This window comes from Lactuca sativa, chromosome 5 (genome assembly GCF_002870075.4).
Source record: "Lactuca sativa cultivar Salinas chromosome 5, Lsat_Salinas_v11, whole genome shotgun sequence".
Lineage (NCBI taxonomy): Eukaryota > Viridiplantae > Streptophyta > Magnoliopsida > Asterales > Asteraceae > Lactuca > Lactuca sativa.
Genome location: NC_056627.2, coordinates 177796486 through 177808859, shown reverse-complemented (window position 1 = coordinate 177808859; position 12374 = coordinate 177796486).

Sequence of the window (12374 nt, the reverse complement as noted above, 5' to 3'; positions counted from 1 at the left end):
AGGATGTTAGCTGCTCAAGATCGACAAAAGAGTTATGCTGACAAGAAAAGACGACCGATATCCTTCGATGTTGGAGATTCGGTTTTACTTAAAGTCTCGCCGTGGAAGGGACTTATAAGATTTGGGAAACGAGGGAAGTTGAGTCCAAGGTTTATTGGACCATTTAAAGTTCTTCAGAGGATCGGGAATCAAGCTTACAAGCTAGAGTTACCGGAAGAACTAGAGGGTATTCATAACACCTTTCATGTGTGTTATTTGAGAAAATTCACAGGAGATGTGCCCGACATAATTCCGATTTCTGAGTTAAGGTTGGATGAAAACAAGAGGTTGATCGAAGAACCTGAGGCAATCGTTGACCGTAAGACTATGAAGTTACGACGCAAGATGGTCGATTTAGTGCTTGTGCGCTGGAAACATACGAATGGACCAAATCTCACTTGGGAAATAGAGAGTGACATGATGAGTCGCTACCCGCAGTTGTTTGGTGATATGTGATTCCGGGGACGGAATCATCCTAAGAGGGAGAGAATTGTAACACTCGTGTTTCTAGCCTAGGCATTTATATTGAGTTGATAGTCTAGGTTAACCGTTGTAACTCATTTTGAAGAAATGAAAAGGAGTTATGTGAATATTATGTGAATTATGTGTTTTATGCTTAAGTATTAGGGCTTAGTTAATTAAGAATAAAAATAAGCGTCAAAATTAAAGTGTGAGATAAGCCCGATATCTTTACATAAAGTTGTAGTGGTCGAAACAAGGATTTCGGGGATATAAAGAATACCAAAATCCGAGTTATAACGAAGAAGTTATGACCTGTCGAAGTTTCGCGACAAAACCGGCACGGTGCTGAATGTCGTAAAAAGTGAGTTTTCGATAAACTACTTTTTAGCCTTAGTAATCTAAACGAATGTTGTAGTATTCGTTAAACCGAGAAGTTCGATAAAAAGAACGCCCAAATCTGACTTCGTATGAGGAAGTTATGATTTTTCGAAGTTTCAGCGTAGCAGTAGACAGCTAAAAACTCGAATTTTAGATCGAGCGATTTTTAGCCGACACAACCTAAACGAGAATTGAAGGTCTCGTCATTAGGAGCACAACGGTAAAAAGTCTGACGAAAACGGACGTCGGATGAAGAAGTTATGAATTTTTAACGGATTTCCTGTCCCGGTCTGTTAAAAATAATAATATAAAAATTAAAGTCAAAATTAGCCGACGAAGTCTAAACGGAAGTTGTAGATCGTAATTTTAGCTACGCGTGCATATAAAGAACGTCAAAAACGGAGCTCGTATGTGAAAGTTATGTATTTTAGAAGTTTTGGCACGAAAACCGAGAAATTTCGCATAGTCACAATTGCCACGTCACCCTCGCTTAGAAAGTGACACGTGTCCTGCTGAGTCACCTGGCTGCTGAGTCATTAGGCTGCTGAGTCACCGAGGCTGCTGAGTCATGTGAGCCACGTGCCCTCTTCTGATTCGACCGAGGAGGAGGCCCAAGCAGCCAGCTCCCCAGCCGAAGCTTCGCCCAGCTGCCGCGTGTGTCCGAGCCTCGCAGGTGCGCCAGCAAGCCGCGGTCCACTTAGAAGCCGACAACGAGCCCTCGCATGTGCGAGCCATGTGCGAGACCCCCCCCCCCCCCCTGCGAAGCCTCTTAGCCGTCGGATCAGGAAACTTCTCAGCCTTTGGATCAAACTTCGGACCCTATAAATAGAAGGGTACCTGCGAGGGTTTCCGGTTACTTTTGGAATTTAGCCATTTTTAGCCCCTCTCTCCATATTTTCTTCATCTTAACATCCCGCAAAGCCCCGGTATCAATTGTAAAGCCCGGAATACCCCACGAAGTGCCCGAGAAGCCCGGAAAATTTATCTTTTCGGTTTCGAAGCCCGACTTTTGCAGAGCCCGGTTTCTCAATAAAACTCCCGGTTTTATTAGAAACGATCGTTTTAGGAAACGAATTGCTGCCCGATTTTCACCAAAATAAGTGAGTGTGTAGTTACTTTCAATTTACACATAGATATGAAGTATTTACCTTGAAATATGTGTTATGTGTAAATATGCTAATTGTTTATTCGAGGTGACTGTTGAATTGATGTTTTATACAAGTTTTAAACTGTATATGCTTTTTATCTACAAAATATGTTGGGTAGAACATGGGTAGATGAAATAGTTGATGTGTGTTAAAATGGTGAGAGGCCTCGATGTCGATGTTGTGTTGTTGTTGTAGCCATCTAGCGAAGTATAGATGACGACCACGGACTTTCTAGATAGTCCAGTGGAACACTAGCAGGTTCGCAACTTGTAGGTGTTGATGAATTAAATTTTCATTGGCGTACTTCATCCCCCTCATGATTGCCTTAAGGACATGTATGGCTGAGGAAACCCCTTAGCAGTAGTGTCCATCCCGATGATAATCCTTAGGCTAGGTCTCTTGTGATAGGTGTTTAGGGACGTAAAGTGAGGACAACGGGAATGGGTAATCAGGGTTATTGTTGATTGGTGAACTTAATAAGTATATTATTATTGTGGGTTGAAAACCCTATATGCTCACCAGGCTCCCAAGCCTGACCCACTCAGTTTTATGATTACAGGTAGTGGACCCCGAGCATAGTCGGAGGATGACGAGAGATTTTTGGATTATAGGCTAGTAGTTGTAAATAACTATTGAAAGGCTTATAATGTCTTGTTTATGCTTTTGATCTGTATCGGAACATGACATCCCGAGGTTTTGATATATATATATATGGAAAATATATACCTTCTTAATGAAGGATTTTGATAAAACTTTTATCATATATTGTTTGGGGACCAATTCCGAAATATCTTATAAAAAGATTTCTCTGATTTTATTTTAAAAAGCATAAATTAAATCGGTCTTTTCTGGCCGAGAAATATGGGGATGTCACAGTACTTTAATTTTTATAGTACTATGTACATGAATTACTATGTGAGTTGTTAGATGGTTCTTTGTTGCTTCCTAAAGAAGTTTAGTTCCTCGTATATCATCCTTAGATTGAGTGTTGATGAAATGTTGTTAGCTGGATCAAGCATACATGAGATCGGAAAATTGAAGTAGTAGTATTTCAAATAGTTCAAGATAAAGGACTTAGGAGCTACCAAAGAGATATTATACATGAGAATAGTCAGAGGCAGTTGCTGGTATTCTAAAGCGTTCCCAACAAAAGTATATCAGGAAAGTCATGGAGAAATTATGCATGACAAATGTTAAGGCCAAAAGCACAGGTTTGGGGAGTCTTCTGATATTCTCAAAGAAGAAATGAATAAAGTTCCTTATGTCACAACAATTGGTAATTTGATGTATATTATGGTACATACTATGCCATATGTTATTCTTGTAGTGAGATTTATTAGTTGATTTATGTCAAATCTAGGAAAGAAGCATCGGGAAGGAGTCAAGTGGTTTCTATGCTAGTTGAAAGGCACTCTCCTGGTTGCTTTATATTTCAATAAAAAAGAACACAAATGTAGATTTTGGGAGGTTGGGTAGATTCAAAGAAAATAACACAATTTATGGGTTCACTATTGTGGGTACATCCATCAGCCGGATGTCCAAATTACAAAAGATTGTTGCTCTATAATTCATAAAAGTATAATATATGGCGATTATAGAAGCTGCCACATAGCTTATATGGTTGAAGAACTCCGAATCAGAGTTTGGCAAGAAACAATATAACTATGTCCTACATTATAATAATCAAAATGCGCTTAACATGGAGAAGAATCTAGAGTGTCGTAGCATTCTAATAACCAAACTGCAGTTTACGTGTTCTGGAGTAGTTAGTTTTGTAGAAATGCCAAGGGCATTGAAAGGTTTTTTTGAAAAATGACTAAATGGTAAAACTCAACATGTCATTTTTATTTTTTTTAAGTGCGACATAATCAAATAAATCTAAAATTTCGTTGTTGATAGTAATAATGGTCTGATTAATAAAAAAAAACAATAAATGGTGTTGTTCCATTAGAAGATTTTAAATATCACTTTCGTTGCTACGGTTACCAAAATATAGTAACATTTATGTAATCTGTCCATTATTTTTGTTATTCAATCTCAAAATACATGCCGTTATTTGTTTGAGTTTCTTACCGTTAGGCAACGGTCACTCTTGTAATTAATTCAAATTGATATAAGACTATGAAGAATATGACCGTTTTGTAACGGTCTAAAAAATACATATTTTTAGTAACAAATTCGTGGTAAATCTGCATACTTTTGCCATTACACTCCTCCCCTCCCCTCTTGAATTCCTTATCTTCAAAGTATACTCTTTCACTTTCTAATTTGTTCTCTATATCATCATTTTTGTAATTCGTTCAAGTAGTTTCTCCTTGCTTAGATGTAGCTTTGTTGATGATTACTTTATTCAAGACAACTTGTTGACAACCACATGATTGTTTCATATAGCCTCCAGACCTATAAATCCATTTAAGCTCTTCTTAGCTTATTTGATTTCCTTTTTCAGAAAGAAAAAAAAATGTATTTGGCTACTTCATGTGTAAGTCTTCCAAAATTTATTGCAATTCATAACTTGGATCAACAAATCCTGCATTGAGGAAGGGAATTGAATTTTCCAGGGCTCAAAAAGTCTCTAAAGAAATTGGTGAGTATAGTTATCTTGTATAGTCATCCCCATGATAACCTCAAGCTACTCGAAATTTTTTGGTATTGTGGTCGATTGAAATGCCAAAACCAACCATAATCTGATTCTAGATTTGGATTCCTATTACATGGCTCCTGATTCCTATTCTTTCTGTACAAAGTTAGGGATCTTCTTGCTGTTAATAACAATTTCATAAAAAGCAAGCTTACTTGAAATGTCTAAGCTTTAAATAACAATCTTTCTTGCTCCTGATTCCGGATCCATACAAAAACTACTCCCTGAGTAGAAAGTTTCACATATGGGTCCTCCAAGAACACCAACAGCCTCACCCATGGACACCCCATGCATGTACAAATTGAATAATTTTTTTGAGTACTGATCGTTATACATCTATTTTCTGTTTCAGGTAAAATCATTACCATCAAAAACATTATCTTCAGAGTTTGCTAATGCAACAGTAAGTTGAAGTTTCTCACTGATTTCTGTATATTTTCCTAAACAAGAAAACACCTTACAGAAGTGAGGCTTTTCCATCAACTTTCTAAAGACTGAAGCAACTGCAGGTTCTAGATGAGTACTCTTCAAGTCTTTTTCAAATATCTTGAAGTGAAGTATGCAATACTCAACAAGTAACATGCTTTCTTCTGTTCCACGTTCAATATACTGCAAAAAGAGAACATTATATCAGCTTGAGATGGATGCTTTCCGATACATTGTCAATGTGTCATGGTCAATTTGAAATTTATGTGCCGGATTTGATATTAATGTTCAGAATTCACCGAGACAGATGGAAGAGGACGGATGCACAAATGACGATGTAATGATGTTTGATTATATGTTTTACAAGTGTAGAAATTATTTAGCTCTGACGATGTGTATTTGCTAATTGAAGTCTTCATTTAACAAATCCATTTTTTTCTCCGTTTGTTATGACGTGAATTGGTAAGGCTATCATTAGAGATATTTGAAGAAAAAGAGAAAGCACATCAGGTGTTCAACAAAATTCCTTTTTGAAATCTGGGTATTAAATGCCAATTTGAAATCTGGGTATTTGTAACTGGAACTTTCCCCACCAAGGGATACCTGGACAATTTCATTGAGATCATCTTCTCTCTGAAGCACCTCAAGAGCCCTTTGTCATGATGTTCTGAACAACCAATAAACTTAACATACCAAAACAAAACAAAACAAAATACCCTCTAAAACAAGTACTACTGTCGGTGCCCAACTTAGTCCCACTCACATTGCGTATGTATGTAACAACAGCTTTGATACTTTTTTTTAGAAAATAGAGCAAAAGGATGTAACTTAGGGCAATGTTTGCCAAAACTTTTTATGACTTTGAGATTATGAAGAATATGAATTATTGAAAGATGATGAAATTTTGTTAAAGCATTAAGATGAAATCAACCACCACAGACGAAGTTAAAATAAAATAAGTTACTTAAAGAACATATATATAATAAAATAATTCAAATTATATTTATGAGAAAATATTAGACTTTGTATGCTTTTCTTTTAATATTGTAGGGATTGTTTGATATGGTTTCTAATTGGTTCCAAGTGGGGTCCGGGTCAAAAAAAACCAATTATACATGTTTAATATTGCTTTTTAACTATTGGACTCGGTCCAAAGGGCTGACTTGGTCTGTGAGCAGTTTTCTCTTCAAAATTGAAGAACCTACTCTTTCTTCCTTCTTCACTCGCCATCACCCCACATAACGATTGTGGATCAAACAAGCCCTTGAAGGTTTTTTCTTCTTCTTATTGGTCAAATGATTATTGTTACTTCTATGTTCATGTTTGGTTAAGTTATATAATCTTGATTTATGCGCAAAGGGGAAACCAATTCGGATTGAGCTCAGAAATGAGGATGTTGCTCTTCGCTTGAAGATGAACGAACTGTAGGTGTGTTTTCTAACCTTCAAAATTGATCTGATTTCTGAAGTTTTCTACTCGACTTCCTTCAATTTCATTCGGATTTACTCAATTGTTCTCAATTCACACAAAAGGTATCACCTTCTTTCGCGTTCTTCTTTTAAACCAGCTCACCGGATACAAAAACTACAAACTCATCAGATTTGTTGGTCATTTGATTTTAAAAATACAAATCATTTGATTTTAAAAATCCGGTATTTCACTTGTTCATCGAGTGTTCTTGTTCTTGTTGTTTTCTTTACTCATCTGACTTATAATTGTTTGATTTCAATAGGTAAGTTCATACTTTTTATTTGGTGTTAATTGTTTAATATAATGCCAAAATAAGTTTTTTTAAGCCAAATAATGATGTAAATTTTAGAATGATTAATGCATACAATTTGCTATTTGTTAGGATAATCGAACTTGATTAGTTATATAATACATTGTTTAAGTGTGATGTTGAGAGCCTTGACAATTTTGCCCTTACATTGAATTGATTTTTGTTGCTATTTTGAAGTGATACTATAGTTCTTACATTGAAATTTGGTGTACATATTCATGATGTAATGTTATAAAATAAACAGTATCATAAAAGAATTATTATAAAAATGTTTTTTAAGGGTAATATAGTAAATTTTCATAGTCAGACGCTAAATCAGACAACATGTTCACTCGCAAGTTAACCCAGTCAGCTCTATGGCTCTACCCTAGTAAGCAATTATAAAACGACCTCTTAGAGATTTTAATTGTTACTTACAAAACATATATGTAATAAAATAATTATAAATATATTTGTGATGCAATGTTGCTGCATTAACCTGTCAATGAAATCAGTAATCAAAAACAATTTTAAAATTTGCCTATATGTGGTAGTTTTATATACGTTCAGTTATTAATTAAGTTGAAAATCATAAAAAATGCAAGAAACATAAGGATGGTCTCGCAGTCGTGTTGTAGGAATCATAGTCACAAGGAACATGGAACATGTTGAAACGTGGAAAAAAACCGAAACGAGGATCTTTAATTTTTTGTTTTTAGTGCGGAGGGGGTAGCTTCATTCGGAACGTGAATCTCATACGCAAAACGTTGTACCAAGTTACTCTAGTACGAAGTACCACATATAAATGGAAAAATATACATTGTGATTTATTAATGCATTAAAGTAAAAATCATAATATGTAAAACATAATTATTTCAAATTTCATAACTTCAAAAAAACATGGTTCGTTAATAGAATAGTAAAAAACACAAACATAACATGAAATTAATCACCATTTTGCCTTCCCATTCCCAACCACACTAGCATCATCTACGTCTAAATTCTACCATTGCATGTCCTCGAATCTTGCACTTGGCCCTTCCAAATATGCATTTTTCAGATTCATATGCCATTTTTTGCGTGGGCCTGTTTTGTAACTTATAGAAAATATGATTGTAGGTGAATATTAGAATGGATAAATACAAGTTTTTCAGCCCTTTTACTATTTAAGCGGTTTCCCTTAGCATTGTGTATGTGTAGTGTCCTAATTTTCACAATAAATTTTTACATAAAAGCCTTTTTCAAATTTCAACCATCCACAAAACTGTTGTTTCAAAACATAAACCAAAAAAAGAAAATCAGAGTATCATAACAATGCGGAATATTAAACATAAAAATTATTGAGCAATGTGTAAAATCATGTGTTCGCCTTCCCACGATCCTCAGAAATACCTGAAACGTTTAATCCACAATTGTAAGCCAAAGCTTAGCGAGTTCCCCAAAATATCACAGATAACTATAGATAACAATAACATGTCCGCAACAATCTCGTGTCCAAATCAACCTACAGCAACGAGTCTGTATCAACCCTGGGTCCGTATCAACCCACAACAAAGCATGCAATATATAATAAAAAAGCAAGACCCAACTAGACTAGAAAACAACCATCGCCTCGCAGATAAACCGGATAACAAACACCATACATAAATACTAGTACATCAGTTTCACACACCACCCACAAATTAAATCAAACGTCAACCTCAAATACGACCTAAAACCCTAAAGTTTGACCCAAGGTCAAACTTAGTCAAAAAGTCAACAGGAAATTCTTGTCATGTTGGGTCAAAATATGGTTTATACTTTACTTTTCTGGGCAATTATATTTTTGTGTAATATTTTATGAATTTATGGTCTAGTTTACGGCTGAGTTTACGGCCGTAAACACCTTACGGCCGTAAACTCATTTACGGCCCCTGCGTGTCCGGCCCATATTCAAGTATAAATAGAGGTGTTAGGGTGAGGAGTAGAGAGGGATGAACCCTAGAGAGTTTACGGCCAGAGAGAAACAAGAGCTTTTACGTGTGTGTGAATCTTTTGTATTTGGATCATAATTCATATCAATATATACAAAGATTCATATTATTCTTCTTCTACTTCTCTTCTTATTTAATCTATCATCATCCGTTTGATTGGGATTCCACACCATCACCCTGTAATATTAAACTTAACCTCTCCCGGTCGCAGCAAGTTTCGCATTATTTACACTTTCTGCCCAAAAACTAAATTTTTTTTATTTTTAAATTCATTTTTCATCCAAAATAAAAAAAATTAAATAAAATAATAAATAAATTAATTAAATAATAATAATAATAATAATTGTTTTTATATTTGACTTTTTATTTCAAAGTTTGACTTTGACTTTCAAGTTTGATTTTTTTTAAGTTTGACTTTTTCAAGGTTGACTTTTTCATGTTTGACTTTTGAGTTTAATTTTTTTATTTTTTTTTAACTTTTAAGTTTTATTTTAGCTTCTAGTTTTTTTTAATTGATTTTAAGGTCTACGAGGGAGTTGAAAACATGAAAGAAAGTCGTCAGGATATGTTAAGACAAAATTTCAACTTTTTCGATTATGTCCCTGGAGAAACTCTCGTAACTCAGTTGCAGCGATTTACTACACTCACTACCGAGATGAATATAGTTGGGATATTTTTGTCTAAATCTGAGATAAACAAAAAGCTATTGAATTCACTTCCAAAATCGTGGGATATGAATGTAGTTGTCATCAAGAAGACAAAAGATCTCAATCGTCTTAGTATTGCTGCAGTAATTGAAGAGCTTAACGCTTTAAAGAGTTCTGTAAACCTTCCGGTCAATGAAGTGTCATGTTCTCATTCATGTGAAGTTTTGTGTTCTCAGTCATGTGAAGATATGATTAAATTTCTTCGGGATCAAATTGATATATTTAAAAGAGAAGTTGAGGACCTGAGATATGAAGGATATCAACTCAGAAAAGGACAGAAACCCTTGAAGGCTAAGTTAGAAGCTAAAACCAAGGACTTTAGGAAAGTTCAGGAAGAGTATAGCAACAAATGTGAAAATTATGATTATGTTAAGAGACAACTTGCTGCTGTAACTGAAGAACTTGACGCTTTAAAAATTAAGTGTGGAAAAACTGATGTCAGTTTCAGAAATTATACTGCATCAAGTCAGACAGTCGAGTCCTTATATGAAACCCAGTTAAAATTCAAAGAAAATCAAAACAAGGGTCTAGGGTATGATAGTGTACCTCCTCTTTATAATCATAACTACACATCCATCCCTATGACATAGGATGAAACTGACAGGGAGCCACATCTTCAATATGGAAAACGAGTTGGATTTGTGTCAGGAGGAGTTATTAATGTTGAAAATACTGGTGTTTCTGTTACATGTGCAGGTAAAGTAGCAGAGGATGAGAACAAGGAGAGTTCTTCTGAACAAACAAACGACCCCTTGAACTCTCAATTTGTTGCTTCTAATCAACCTGCTGTTGGTAAATACAGGCCTCCAATTCCAGCGCAATAGAGTGCCTGTCGCAAGTGTGCGTGTGGGAAAAACAAGAGACAAGGCAAGGATATGCCACCAGGGGCAGGAAGAGACAACTCCCCAGTGAAGAAAAGGACATGTTTTCACTGTGGAACACTTGGACACATTTCCAGAAATTGTCCTAATCATGCGTATGTTCCCTACTATGCACAAGGATGGAAAAACGTGCCAAGTGGGAGATACTTCAAAAGAAACCCTTCCAGGTCATGTTCAGACAATGGTGACTGGAACGCGCACAAGGCCAAGAATCAAACTCACAAGGCCAAGCATCCAACTCCCAAGGGAAAGAAGGGAATGCTGGCCCAGAAGTCTAGTTCAAGAAATGCTCCTGTGAAACCAAGACCGACTAGGTCAAAGTCATCTCGGTAGCCGGCTTCAATTTCCAAAGCAAGTGTCGAGGCACCCATCCGATCCAAAAAGAAATGGGTTAAACCCAACTACAAATGGGTTCCGAAGGCTCACTCTCCCAAATCAACTAACGATTCTACTATTTCTACATCTTCTGTTTGTGATAAGCAGGACATGTCTTGGGAGAGAGTGCTGTGCAAGGATGACAAAGGTCGGCCCAGTTTCAAAATGGACTGGGTTCCAAAGACCAACTGATCTCGCTCTGTGTCGGAACAACTATGGAGGCATATCATCAAACTTCGGTTTGTTGGTAGTGGCTGTTCTAGGCACATGATAGGGGACATCTCTCTACTGTACAACATTTAGGTCTTTGTTTGAGAGTATGTGTCCTTTTGCGGGAAAGGAAGAAAAGAAGGGATCACATGGGTTTAGTGCTTAATGACATGAAAATTTTTCGAATCTGTTCTGAGTTTACGTGTGCTGTTCTCAGACCTTCTGGATGCAAATTCAATCGGTGACTTACGGTTTGTGTTTTCTTCTCTAATACTCCTAAGTTTTTCTTAACCTGATTCACTTTAAAGACTAATTTTTGTTTTAGGATAGTTTAAATTTGCGCATTTACTTTCGTTTCTCTCCTATGCACAAATTTAGAGGGAGAAATAAAAACAAAACAAAAATTAGAAAAAGTTTCAAAAATCCAAAAACATTAAAGAAAATCAGAAAATAAAAAAAATATATTGGTTATGAAATCTGTTTGAGGGAGATGTTTTGGGAAGTGATATTATCAAGTGATAACAGGCAACCTGAGTCTTCGTAACGTACCCAAAGTTGAAGGGTCTATGTTCTGACTTGATGCGTCGGTAGGCACGAAAAATTTTAAAATGGACTTGACTAGGGAGAGTTGAACTTAGGAAATTTATAGACTTGACAAATCTTGACCTCGTTAGATCCGTTTAGCCTGACAATACGACGCTCAGATAGGTTGAGCAGGGAGATATATATGGGAATCTACTCGTCACATTAAATGAACCCGTACTTGGATCCGTGGTTTAACTTTTCCTCGATGTGCGGATTCTGTCCTTAATTCTGGTGGATGGAGCGACTGGTAAATTCCGATAAATTAGGTATGTAGAATATCATTTTCTTTCTTTCCGTCTGTTAGTCATATGTTGTCTCCTTTGCGTGACCTCCAATCCGACCTGGTACACAACATATGCAACTCTATTTCTCTGCAGGTTGTATATAAATGTGTGAAATACTTCTTATCTGTTAGCCATATGCTGTCTCCTTTGCGCGACTTCAAATCCGACCTGGTACACATCATATGCAACCTTCTTCTTCTCAACCCGGTGTAAGGAGTACTCTGGAAGTTCTTGATGGCTGGGGCATATCAGGAAGCGGGAAACATGTTCCAGTACAATTAAAATTGAACACTCAAAGATTGTCTATAGATCTCGCTGCTCAATTTAGGTGGACAACAATATCCCTGGTCGTCGTCAGATGAATGGTCCTTAAGATATAGTATCTATGAAATTAGGATCAAATGTAAATTTTAGGATTTTAAGTTCATCCTGTCTTGTAACAAATAGTATGTCCTAAATTTGTCACAATTTTTCGTGTTTAAGTGGACAACAATACCGACGATCGA